At 46.4% G+C, this 13,140-nt stretch overlaps 1 protein-coding gene across 2 annotated transcripts in view; it reads left to right on the top strand.

Annotated features, from left to right (window-relative positions):
• The first annotated feature begins 12,290 nt into the window (after window positions 1-12,290).
• The window catches only part of LOC147864353 (BEACH domain-containing protein C2-like), a 29,200-nt gene continuing 28,350 nt past the window's right edge, over window positions 12,291-13,140 (top strand). Inside the window, exons 1-3 of one of the 2 annotated variants that reach the window (XR_015529842.1) lie at window positions 12,291-12,395; window positions 12,697-12,756; window positions 12,910-13,043. The gene's annotated coding sequence lies outside the window, so the exon portion shown is untranslated. The remainder of the gene's footprint in view (window positions 12,396-12,696; window positions 12,757-12,909; window positions 13,044-13,140) is intronic. The other variant, XM_087320114.1, reaches the window with a different exon arrangement.

Raw genomic sequence — 13,140 nt, 5'->3', positions numbered from 1 at the left:
CGCGCTTCGACCCTTCCGGTCGGCTTGTCTGCTCATGTGGCCCTTATCAGCTCTTCTGTTGTTGCGGTGTTGACGCTTCTCCTGCTGCCTTTTCTTTCGCTTGGGCCTCGGTTGATTCAGCGTATCTGAATCAAACATCCGAACCGACTCGGCTACCTCCGATCGGTTTTCGCTCTCGTCCAAGTTGGTTGTCTCCAACTTGTCTTCGGTCTTCTCGCCCTCGATGGCGTCATCTTCCCCATGCATGGTTGGCTTCGGCTCTCTCCTTCGGCTACTCCCCTTCAGTCCGCTTCCGGACTTTTCCACAGGTCCGCCCTCGGCTTCTTCAGTCGATCCGAAGTCGTACTCGACAACCGAGTCAACCGTCTCGGTGTCAACCGAAGTACTGACAGTACTTCAATGCTCATTAAGAGCTCCTACACTAACTCCCAAATATATTCCTCACGGAATATCTTTCCTAACGGCCTCCCGGTTTACGCACCGATCCGGCCCTACCTACGCACCGGTCTGCGTACTGATTTACGCATTCGGCCTAACCGATCGGTCCCAACCGATCCGGTCCTCAGCTTCTTTAGCCGATCCGGCCGATGTTGAGCTTGTCTCTCAACACTCCCCCTCAAGCTCAACTTGAGGCTCTTCGGGATCTTTGGGCTCACAGCTCCGGTTCCTCCTGGCTTCACGCCTCGCTCACGCTCCACGACCTGTTCGACTCCGCGCGCTTCGACCCTTCCGGTCGGCTTGTCTGCTCATGTGGCCCTTATCAACTCTTTTGTTGTTGCGGTGTTGACGCTTCTCCTGTTGCCTTTTCTTCCGCTTGGGCCTCGGTTGATTCAGCGTAGGGTTAACCAAACATCCGAACCGACTCGGCTACCTCCGATCGGTTTTCGCTCTCGTCCAAGTTGGCTGTCTCCAACTTGTCTTCGGTCTTCTCGCCCTCGATGGCGTCATCTTCCCCATGCATGGTTGGCTTCGGCTCTCTCCTTCGGCTACTCCCCTTCTGTCCGCTTCCGGACTTTTCCGCGGGTCCGCCCTCGGCTTCTTCAGCCGATCCGAAGTCGTACTCGACAACCGAGTCAACCGTCCCGGTGTCGCGGTCTCCACTCCTTTCTTGTTGCCTTGCTTGGTCGTTCGGGACTGTTCTCCCCCTCAAGTTTGGCACGTCAAGGTGACGCAATCCGAGCGCACCTGAGAATTGTCACAACTTGTCCAGACCAAGAGGCTTGGTGAAGATGTCGGCAGTCTGTCGATCCGTCGGAACGTACTGAAGTTCGACTTCACCAGAAAGGACACGCTCACGGACGAAATGGTAGTGCACCTCAATGTGCTTGGTCCGTGCGTGGAAAATGGGGTTTTTCGTGAGCTGGATGCTGCTGAGGTTGTCGCAGTATATCGTCGTCGGATCTGACACCTCTTGGAGGTCCCTAAGTAGTCGTTTCAACCATATGGCTTCGCATGTCGTGACAGCCGCTCCTCGGTACTCAACTTCATTGCTCGACAGTGCAATTGTCGGCTACTTCTTACTGCTCCACGCGATCGCGGCACTCCCGAGGGAGAACGCGTATCCGGACGTGGATCGGCGATCGGCGGCGTTGCCAGCCCAATCAGCATCGGTGTAGCCACCTAACTGCGCATACTCAGCACGTAATGACATTGGCTGATCAATATGCCTTCGGGGGTACGGATCACTTCGATCCCGAGGAAGTAATGAAGGTCCCCCACATCCTTCAAGTCGAACGATGCCGCAAGTTGGAGCTTCACGCGGTCGATTTCACCTACGTCGGCGTCGGTGATAACCAAGTCATCAACATATAGTAAAATACTAACCGGTCCTAGTCGACCTTTCCGGATGAACAGGGAAGAGTCTGATTTTGACGTGACGAAGCCCATCCGACGCAGTTGTTGCGTGATCTTCGCGTTCCAGGCACGCGGGGCTTGCTTCAGTCCGTAAAGGGACTTCTTCAGTCGGCATACTACCGAGGAGTTCGTTCCGAAGTGAAATCCGGGGGGCTGTACCATGTACACCTGTTCCTCAAGGTCACCTTGCAGGAACGCATTCTTTACATCCATCTGATGTAGGTGCCACCCCTTCACCGCAGCTACTGCGAGCAAAACACGGACGGTCGTCATTTTCGCGACCGGCGCAAACGTCTCATCGTAGTCAATGTCGTGTTTCTGCGCGTAACCTTTTGCCACTAACCGGGCCTTGTATCGGTTGACCGAGTCGTCGGTGTTGTACTTGACCTTGTACACCCACCTACATTCGCTCAGCTTCACACCCTTCGGTGCGTCAACCAGATCCCAGGTCTCATTTTCCACCAATGCGTGCATCTCTTCCTCCATCGCGGCGCGCCAATTCGTGTCCTTCACCACTTCTGCGTAGCTCTCCGGCTCACGCACTTCCGCTATATGGGTCATGTACGCATAGTGATGCGCCATGTACTCGTTGTATACGAACCGCAAAACAGGATTCTTCTGGCGGGTAGATCGGCGTAATCTCACATTAGCCGATGTCGAGGCCTTCTCAGTCGACGCGGACTTCACCTTTAAAGACCCGTCACCGGTTCCCTCGGAGTCGGACTCGCGTCGGTCTGACTCGTTCCTATCCGTGCTGGAATCCGACACCTTCTTCTTCCCTTTCTCTTTGCACGTAAGCCGTCTCCTCGGCTTCCTGCGCGAGGAATGCACGACCGAGTCTCCACTACTCGCCGGCTCTTCATCGGACTGATCGTACCGACTCAGTCGTCTAATCGGTCCACTTAAGCGGAGTGAAATCGGACTCTCTTGGCGGGTCTCGATTTCGGGCTCATCCGGAGGCATCTCGGCCTCGCTAACCTCATCGTTAGAACTCGGATTGGAGTCGGGGTTTGGAGTCGGGGGCTGGTACCAGGACGCGGACTCGTCAAACACAACGTCGCGACTAACACGCGCTTGTTTGGTGCCAGGGTTATAGCACTTATAACCCTTCTGCTCGTCCGAGTAACCGACCAAGATGCATTTCTCGGCCTTTGCGTCCAGCTTCCTCCTTTTCTCCTTCGGTACATGCACATACGCAATGCTACCGAACACCCTCAAGTGTCACAAGTTCGGCTTCGTTCCGAAATATAGCTCGTGCGCCGACACTTTGTCTCCGATTCGGTTCTGGATGTATACCGCGGTCCTTACCGCCTCAGCCCAGTAGAACTTGGGCAAGCTCTTCTCCTCTAACATTGCCCGTGCCGCTTCCACAACTGACCGATTCTTCCTCTCGGCAACGCCATTCTGCTCCGGCGTGTATCTACAACTGAATTCGCGCCAAATTCCCATTTGTTGTAGATAACTGTTGAATTGACCAAAAAAGTACTCTTTCCCGCCATCCGACCGCAGGCACTTGATCTTTCGTCCCGTTTCCGTTTCCACGAACCCTTTGAGGTCCCGGAAACAGTCGAAGACTTCGCTCTTCCTCTCAATGAGGTAGATCCACGTGTGCCACGTGTGGTCGTCGATGAAGGAGACGAAATATCGGCTCCCGCCAAGACTAACGTTTTGTGCTGGCCCCCATACATCGGAGTGTATAAGGTCGAGCTTGTTCCGGCTCCGGTTTCGCTCGTTGGGGAAAGGAAGTCGGTGTTGCTTCCCGAGCTGGCAAGCTTCACAAATTTGTGCCTTTCGGCCACTAAATTTGGGCAATCCGAACACCACTTGTTTCGATTGCAGGTCTTGAAGCCGTTGGTAGTTGATGTGGCCTATCCACTTGTGCCACAAGTCGATGTCCAACTCGGATTTTTGTCCCTTCACGAACATTGTGGTGCCGCCATCAGTGGAGTCGAGGATGAACATCCTCCCATCTCTGCGCCCTTGCGCAATCACACGGCCTTCTTCCTCAATGAAGCACCGGAGGTGTGTAAACCGAACCTCCATCCCTTGGTCGACGATCTATCCGACCGAGACCAAGTTCTTTGTGATTGTCGGAACGTGCAGTACGTTCATGAGTTTCCCTTTCTGCCCGACATGGCTAAGGAAAACTTCTCCGACATTCGCGATCGGATGCGGAGTGTCGTCTCCAGTTGCGACTACTCCAAGTTGTATCGGTTTTTCAAGGTACGAGAACCACTCCTTATGGCTCGTCATGTGGTTTGACGCGCCGGAGTCTACGTACCACACCTCGTCTGATCTCGGGGTGGTCCGTTTCATTGAGTTTGCTTCGTGTCTCGTCACAAAGGCAGACCCTTCTCCAGCTCTCCCGGAGTGTTCGGCGTAGTGCGATCGCTGCCGATTTCCCTTGTCGGTATGTCCGAAACCGTTTTCGGAACCGGTTCTCTCTGAATCAGCGCACTTCTTCCAACACTCACTTTCCCTGTGGCCTTTCTTGCCATAGTACCAGCACTCCGCGATGGCCTTCCCTTGCCGGTTCTCATCGCTTCGACTCCCCCTGTTTCCGGAGGGTCCGGAGTTGCTGTCGGCATCACTTCGGTGCCTTCTTCCTTGATCTCGTCGGCCGCCTCCATTGCGCGCCAACTCGCCTCGTCCTCCACGTCCACGGGGCCTATCTCCCTCAGTGTACAACATTCTGTTGTCGGTGTGCGTGCTTGTAGATGCACCCGCGTGGTTCTCCTCTACCAAGAGCATTGACTGTAAGTCGAAAAAGGACGGCGTATTCTCCCAGGTACACATAGCCGTTCAGAACGCTCCGAACTTCGACGCCAAACCTCCGAGACAGATCTGGACCATCTCGCTCTCCTCGATGTTCACCTCTATGGAGGCGAGGGAGTTGCAGATATCCTTGATCTTCGAGGTATAGTCCGCCACCGACAAGTCGCATTGTCATAGGTTTCTCAACTCCTGTCAGAGCTGAAGCTTCCTGGTTGTGGTGCTCGCGGCGAAAATCTTCTTCAGATTTTCCCACGCACCCTTCGGCGTCTTTGCATCCCGAACATAGCTCAATAGTTGTTCGCCCACACACGACGCGAAGCAGTATAATACCCTGCTCGCCGATAGCTCCCACGACAGGAAGTCTCTGTGTGTCGATTCGAGTTCCGCGTCATTAGCTCCTTCGACATAACTCCAATAGCCATGCCCAAGCAGGTACTGGTGCATCTTGTAGGACCAAGACGCGTAGTTGGTTCTGTCGAGCTTCTTTGTTGGAAGCGAGCTCGCCATGCCTCTATCCATCGTTCTTCTTGTTCTTCTTCATCAAGCTGTGTCGGCTGCAGAGAGGTTCTCGACCATCTCGCTCTGATACCATGTAAAGAGTAACGTGCGGAAGCAAGTATGAAGACCGAACAGAAGGAAGAAAACTCAGGTTTAATGGAGAGCTTGAGCTTACGCAGTATACGCGGGAGAGACAGAGAGAGTGAGAGAGGAAAAAAAACAAGAACTATATTCAACAGCGGTACTAAATCTCTATTCACCACACTCTATACATACGTGTGTTCAATGAACACTTTTATACAAGTCCTAGAAGGACTGACCGAAGTACTGACAGTACTTCAATGCTCATTAAGAGCTCCTACACTAACTCCCAAATATATTCCTCACGGAATATCTTTCCTAACGGCCTCCCGGTTTACGCACCGATCCGGCCCTACCTACGCACCGGTTTGCGTACCGGTTTACGCATTCGGCCTAACCGATCGGTCCCAACCGATCCGATCCTCGGCTTCTTCAGCCGATCTGGCCGATGTTGAGCTTGTCTCTCAACACATCGTAATTACGAGAGTTGAGGTTAGGTAACGTACCAACATAGTTTTGGTAAATGAGGGCGAAATAAGGACCCTTGACATATATGTTCTTTTAAAAAAAACATATATGATCAAATGCCTCGCATATCTCTTATACGCATCAAACATTAAACATTCGAGAAGAACAACTTACTTGGTTGGCTCAAGTGTTTAATGTATTTGTTCTCGAGGTCTCGAGTTCAAATATGACCAAGACCATACAACATCCTTGATACATATGACCATAACACATGTTTAGACTTAAGGTCTAAGTGCACCTCGGGGTCCTCGTAATAGGAGTTAAAGAGCCGAAACCACATATGTGGGCAAAGAAACATAGTTTATTGTTAACATTTTTTTCGTGTATAAACTACTCATGACGCGAACATACATGGTTGAGCCTCGGGGAGCCGCCATGAAAAAAATCGATATAGAGATCAGGGAAAGACATTAAATTGTCACCCCCATGGTTTTTAAAACACCTTTGTGTTACCATAGTAACCTGATTTTGAACCTCATCTCATACGTCTAGAGGGGTATTGACGTGAGATCATGATATCGATTAATGTTTGCCCATGATATGTTTACATCACGACATGATGTTATGACTATCTCTCTGACCTTATCCTATTTCTTTTCCAGAAATAATCTTTAATGGCTCAAATTAACGACCCGATGTCATCCGCTCAAGCGGAAGGAACTTAAGGGAATCCTCCTTGACAAATGTCCACTGAGATGTATTTGGCACAAATAAGCCAATACCTTAGTTTCACCGCCCAACAAATAACTGAACTTCGGCAATCTCAGAGTGCTCTTGAGGCACGTGTCATTAGTCTACAACGTGAGACTAATAGACCTGATGAGCGACAAGGTGAACCATCATTTGTCGTTAAGCCATTTACGGGAGACAAAAAGGAAAGAACCAAAGAAGCAATTTGCACATGGCTAGGACGATGGGAGTTTCATTTTGAGCTCTATCCCACGCCAGATAGTACGAAGATTGCATATGTCGGCTGAGAACTCGGGGGTAAGGTCGCCGTCTGGTGGCGTGAGCTTCGTACTATGGGGAAATTGCCCGATACCTGGACAAATTTTGTCACGGTTTTTAAGGGCCAATTTCTGCAACCTCCCTCTCAAACCGAGGCAGCACAAGCTTTAATGAACCTCTCTAGCAGGAAATTTTCCTCACTAGAAGACTATGTTCACCATGCTAGAACCCAAATCCAAAAATCGGGTCTAGAAGGGGACAATTGGTTGATAGCTTGTTTTGTCAATGGCATCCCCAATTCGAACTATCATTGGATAGTGCATGATAAGGATCCAAAATCCTTTGAAGAGGCCGTTGAAATAGTTCTTCGCTATCAACGCACTTCGAAGAAGGACCACAACAAACCCAACGAAGCGCCCCGAACTAAGCAGTTGCAATTTGTTGGGAAACGCAAGACACCCAACGAATTCCTGGATCGCAATTGTAAGCGACAACATCCTTTTTGCGTATTTTGCAAAAAGAAGGGTCACACAAAAGAGCAATGTCGAAAGCTCCAACGGAAAGAGCACAACAGCAAACCTAAAGCTTCAAACCATAAAGGTCAGATTCCTAATGTCCTTCAGGTCTATACACATCATTTAAGTAATTGTTAATGTTCTTTCCCTCACTATGTATTGGGTCCTAATGATTTACTACATGCAAACGGGTATATCAATGGATCTCCTGTACAATTTTTATTTGATTCGGGAAGCTCACACAATTTTGTGAATGATCGTTTGGTTCAGATATGGGGAATCCAACCCACCGTAAGTGATCACACCTACACGGTGCACTTGGCTGATGGAAGAGTACAATACATCAACGGGGCGATTCATTCATTAGGAATTTCTATTGATACTTATATAGAGGAAGTAGACTTCCATGTAATGAATCTTTGTACCACCGATGTAATACTGAGTTTTATAATAAAAACTCTTTATTTATTGATTGGGTTCGCCATTCCATTTCTTTTGTACTGAACGATTGTACGCATTTTATTCAATGTATCAAAAAACAATCCCTCTCGATTGTTTCCTCGTGTTCATCAAAATCTGAGTTGTCTTGTTCTACGTTATTTTATTGTGTACTTGATCCGGACATTCACGTTTACAATATCAATAATGTCCCGGTTCAATTAACATATTTTGAACAACAACAACTTGATGAAATCTTAAATGATTTTCATGATGTTTTTCCAAGTGAACTACCTGATGGGTTACCTCCTAAACGTAATATAGACCATCGTATAGATATTGTACCTGGTGTTGCACCAATAAGTATACCTCCGTATCGCTTAAGTTGATCCGAAGAAGATGAGGTATCTAAGCAACTCAAGGACTATTTACGAATGGGTTATATGCGTTATAGTAAATCTCCATGGGGTGCACTAGTTCTCTTGGTAAAAAAGAAAGAGGGCACATGGCGTATGTGTATTAATTACCAACGCTTGAATAAAGTGACGATCAAGAATTTGTACCCATTGCCCCGGGCTGACGATCTAATTGACCGTCTCTAGGGAGCTCGGTATTTTACGAAACTTGATCTCCGTACTGGCTACCATCAAATACGAATAAGTGAGGACGATGTTCCTAAAACGGCATTTCGTACGTGTTATGGCCATTACGAGTTTTTGGTTATGCCTTTTGGTTTGACCAATGCTCCGGCTACTTTTCAACAAGAAATGAATGACATTTTCTGAGAACAACTTGGAAAATTTGACGTTATTTTCTTGGATGATATTTTAGTTTATAGTCGTACATTATAAGAACATGCTAGACATGTCCGCTTTGTTTTACAAACATTGCGTGACAAACAGTTTTATGCGAAGATCTCAAAATGTGAGTTCTTCAAGAAATCAATTACTTATCTAGGACATCTCATAACCGAACGAGGAGTTGAAATTGATCCTTCTCGCATTGAGAAAATCAAGCTTTGGCCCACTCTTCGGAATATTCGAGAAGTTCGATCATTCCTTGGTTTTGTCGGGTTTTTGCGAAAGTCTCTTCGTAATTACTCCCAATTGACGATGCCATTTACTGATCTTTTAAAAGGTCAAACGCATAAGTCTACAAAACCTATTGTGTGGAATGCTACACTAGACCTCACCTTTAAGGAACTCAAGGACCTGGTTTGCAAGGCTCCTTCACTTCTTTTACCTGATCCTTCAAAACCTTTTGAGGTTGAAACCGATGCAAGCGATTATGCTATAGGTGTTGTCTTGTATCAAGATGGTAAACCAATAGCATTCGAGAGTAAGAAACTTGATTCTGCTCAATGTCGGTATACCGTTCAAGAAAAGGAATTATTTGCAGTTATACATGCGCTCAAAACATGGCGTCATTATCTTTATGGAAATCGCTTTGTGGTAACTACGGACCACGAGTCCTTGAAATATTTTTGTGACCAACAAGACCTGAAAGGTCGTAAGGCACAATGGGCTGATCTCATCCAAGACTTTGATTTTTCCATACGATATCGTAAAGGTTCCATGAACACTGTCGTTGATGCACTAAGTCGCATCCGTGAAGTTAACATGCTCAGCTTCACTGAAATAACATCAGATCTTTATGATCACCTTCAAGGAAAGTATCTTGATGACAGTTATTTTGCAAAATACTGGGCAAGAGTTGAGTCTGGAACAGACACCACCACATCCTCGAAGGAATACTTCCACATTGCTAACGGTTTGCTCTACCGTAATGGGAAGGTTTGTGTTCCAGATTTACCCGAGGTCAAAAAGAGGATTCTTTTTGAATGCCATGATGCACCCTCAACAGGGCACCCTGGAATACATCGTACACTCATTCTCATCTCCACTCAAATTTATTGGCTTAAGATGTGTCCTGACACACATAGTTATGTGACTAAATGTCACTAGTGTCAAGTTAACAAAGCCGAGCGACTTAAAGCCGCAGGACTTTTACATCCCTTGGACATTCCCAATAATAAGTGGGAAAGTATATCCATGGATTTTATTGTTAGCCTTCCTCGCACCCAAAAAGGTCATGATGCCATCTGGGTTGTCGTTGATCGATTAACTAAAATGGCCAGATTTATTGCAGCTAAAACCACGGTAACAGCTCCTGAATTGGCTTACCAATTCGTTGACGGATTATTTCATTTTTATGGGTTACCGATGGATATCATGAGTGATCGAGATCCAAAGTTTACTAGTGACTTCTGGACACAAGTCTTTAAGAAGTTAGAAACTACGTTGAGCCTCCACGGATCATCCTCAATTCGATGGACAGACAGAACGAGTAAATCAAATTATTGAGGACATGCTTCGAGCATACGTTGGTGCAAAACCAACAAAATGGGAACGTTATCTCCCAATTTTGGAGTTTGCTTATAACAGCTCCAAGCATACGTCGACGGGATATATTCCTTTTATGTTGATGTATGGTTTTCAGCCACGAGCCCCGATTGATGTTAATATACATCATGATGAGTTGTGAAGTACGCAAAACTTTCTTTGGGATATGCAAGATATGTTGCATATTGCACGAGATAATATAAAAACTGCTCAAGATAGAGCCCGTTTTTATGCCGACCATCATAGGCAACCTCGTGTATTCAACCTTGGACAAAAGGTATTTTTACGTGTACCTCACAATTCTAAGACATTGTCTATAGGTAAGTGCGCTAAGTTAGCCCCACGGTTTTGTGGACCTTTTACAGTCCTCAAACGCATTGGGTCATCAGCCTATTGTCTCGCTCTTCCCGATGGTGTAGGAATTCATCCAGTCTTCCATGTGAGTCGTCTAAAAGAACTTCTAGGTTCTAGCGACAACACAGTTATAACTGAAAGTCTGGTTACTTCTGAAGATTTATCTTCGAAACCACATGTACTAGAAAGAATTCTCGATGTTAAAACAAAAAAGTTATGTACAAAAGAAATCCGAGAATTTAAAATTAAATGGATGGACAAATCTATCAAAGATGCCACATGGGAACGCGAGAATACTCTAAGAACAAACTTCCCTAACTTTCCATTGCAAGAGTGCAATGTTTTAAAGAAGGGGAGTATGTTACGGGCATGACCATTTAATATCCCGTGGTGAGAATTTACCGTAGTATTCTATACACGTGGATAAGTGTGAGGGTTAAATGAGAGTGTAAAGAAGGGGAGGATTACTTTTAATCCTCGGGATTGAGACAACCCATTAGGTCAAGTGTGAACTTGCCTGGGAGCCTTGGGTATCGCTATAAATAAGAGGCCTAACTACCCTCATTTGATCATCTTTTGACTACATCGAGACTCTGCTCTTGTGGTGGGTCAACTCTTGTAGCGAGCGCGCCAACACCAGGTACGACTCGACGCCATGGCAGTGGTATGGGACGCCGATCGAGGCTCGAGTCCATCTCGATCCCTTCGCTCGGGGGTGGTCGGGTGGATCGACACCCTTCTTTCTCTTTCTCCTTTCTATCTATCATTAGTTTATCCTTATCTTAAGCTTACTTTAGTACCTAGATCTCTAATATATTGAGACTCTGAGGCATTGTCTGTGGGATTGCCCTCAAGCTCAAAAGGTATGGGATAGAGTGACTCGCCTCCTTGCGACATGTGAAGTGGAAGGAACAACATCGTGGAGTGCTGTGACATGGCTTGATCACTCCGTTGATAGGTGGACAAACACCCTCAATGCAGATAGTTGGTGCTACGTATGCATGAGAGGCAAATTTGCCAAGATTCAATTTGAGAGAGGCTTGCAGTTCGTACCCCCTAGGTTCTCGAACATTTGGATGCTGATCGTAGGCTTCACCCTGTGGTATGTATGGAAAGCGCGTTGCCTAAAGGTCTTTCAGGATCTGGTGCGACCCCTGGAGGAAGTGATAATGGACATATGGTTTGCGCTGATCAACTGCTTACAAGGGCAATTGGACGAGGTTTGCAGCCATTCCAATGACGTGGTTACTGTCCGTTTGCGCTTTTGGCAGAAATGGCGGAACACGCCTATGGTGACACAAGGAGGAAGTGGCTCGAGGTGGAACTACCAGCCCCCATGTTGGCTGTTTCCGGCTCACTTACCACACACTCCCTTCGCTGTCGACCCTAGGAGTTGTCTCGTACTAGCCATCACTGAAAGGCACCGTTTTTAGCTATAGGTATCTACTTACATCAAGTAGTCAGTCTGAAAGGCTAGGTAAGTAGTCTCATTTTCTTGAACTTGATCGGAGGGAGATTCCCCGATTTGTGTATAAGCCTCCTTGTACAATCTCTTTGTAATAATCCTTCCTAACTAATGGGAAAGTAGCTTCATTTTGGAAGAAGAAGAAGAAGAAGAAGAAGAAGAAGGCCTTTTCTTTCCTTTTCTTCCTTTTACGACTAAGGAAGGAAGGAAGGAAGGTCGTGTGTGATTTTGCTTTGGGCATGACCCACAAACGTGGTCTCTGTCTCTGTCTCTGACTCTGCCCAAAACCTTACTTTCCATTTCTAGTCCCATTCCTTCTTCTCACTCCCCCCCCCCCCTGCCTCTTCCCCCAATAACAACAACAACGAGATCCTCGAGCTTCCTCCCCATCCATTGCCAGATCTCTCTGTCTTTCTATTCTTCTTCCCTCTCTCTTCCTCCCCCCCCCTCAGATCCGTCTTTGCATCACCCATTTCTTCCTTCCTCGCTCTTTTTTAAGTTTTGGGTATATCAAGCTCCCCAACAGTTTGGATATAGGTATATCTGATTTCTGTGTCCGTATACATATATATATATATATATATATATATATATATATATATATATATGCATATATTGTTTTTTCTATGTTTAAAATCTATAGCTATAGCAGCATCCTTGAATTAAAGATTATGGGTCTGCATTTAGGTTCTGGTACAGATTTGCCTTTGTTCCCTTTTGTTGGAATTTTATTGAAAAATGTTGCACCTCCTTACATTAATGCATTTCTGTTAGGTGTGTTTTGATTCAAGTATATCTGATTTCCGTGTGTAATTCGTTTCTTATCATGATGCTCAAGCTCTATTAGTGTAGCTCAATTGGGATTTAAAGTTCATGAATGAAGGATCAAAGGTTAGGGGTAAGAGTTTTGCAGATTTTATATAATTCTGATAAACTCACATTTATTCTCTACGTAATTTATTTATTTTTTCTGCTATTCTTAGCATTTTCTATTCAAGATATATACGATTTGTCCAGATAATTTGTTTCCTTTTGTTATATTCAAGCTCAGTTGCCAGAGCCCACCTGAGATTGGAAGCTTCTGAATGAAGCATCGACGATCCAGGTGTAGGTTTTGATTGCTCATCTATCAATGGCAGAGAAATGGGCATCGAAATACAAATGTCATGGATTTCTTTGATTAAGGTACCTGATTTCTCTGCAAAAATTCTTAATTTTGTATGGTGATGCTTGATGACCATAAACTCAATTCGCAATTTGAGGATCTGTAATTGATTTGAAG

This window comes from Azolla caroliniana, unplaced genomic scaffold (assembly GCF_043228905.1).
Source record: "Azolla caroliniana isolate FFs.n. ecotype wild unplaced genomic scaffold, voAzoCaro1.0.p SCAF_5, whole genome shotgun sequence".
Taxonomy (NCBI): Eukaryota; Viridiplantae; Streptophyta; class Polypodiopsida; order Salviniales; family Salviniaceae; genus Azolla; species Azolla caroliniana.
The sequence above is the reverse complement of the archived record's forward strand: the minus strand, read 5'-3'. Positions and strand labels throughout refer to the sequence as shown.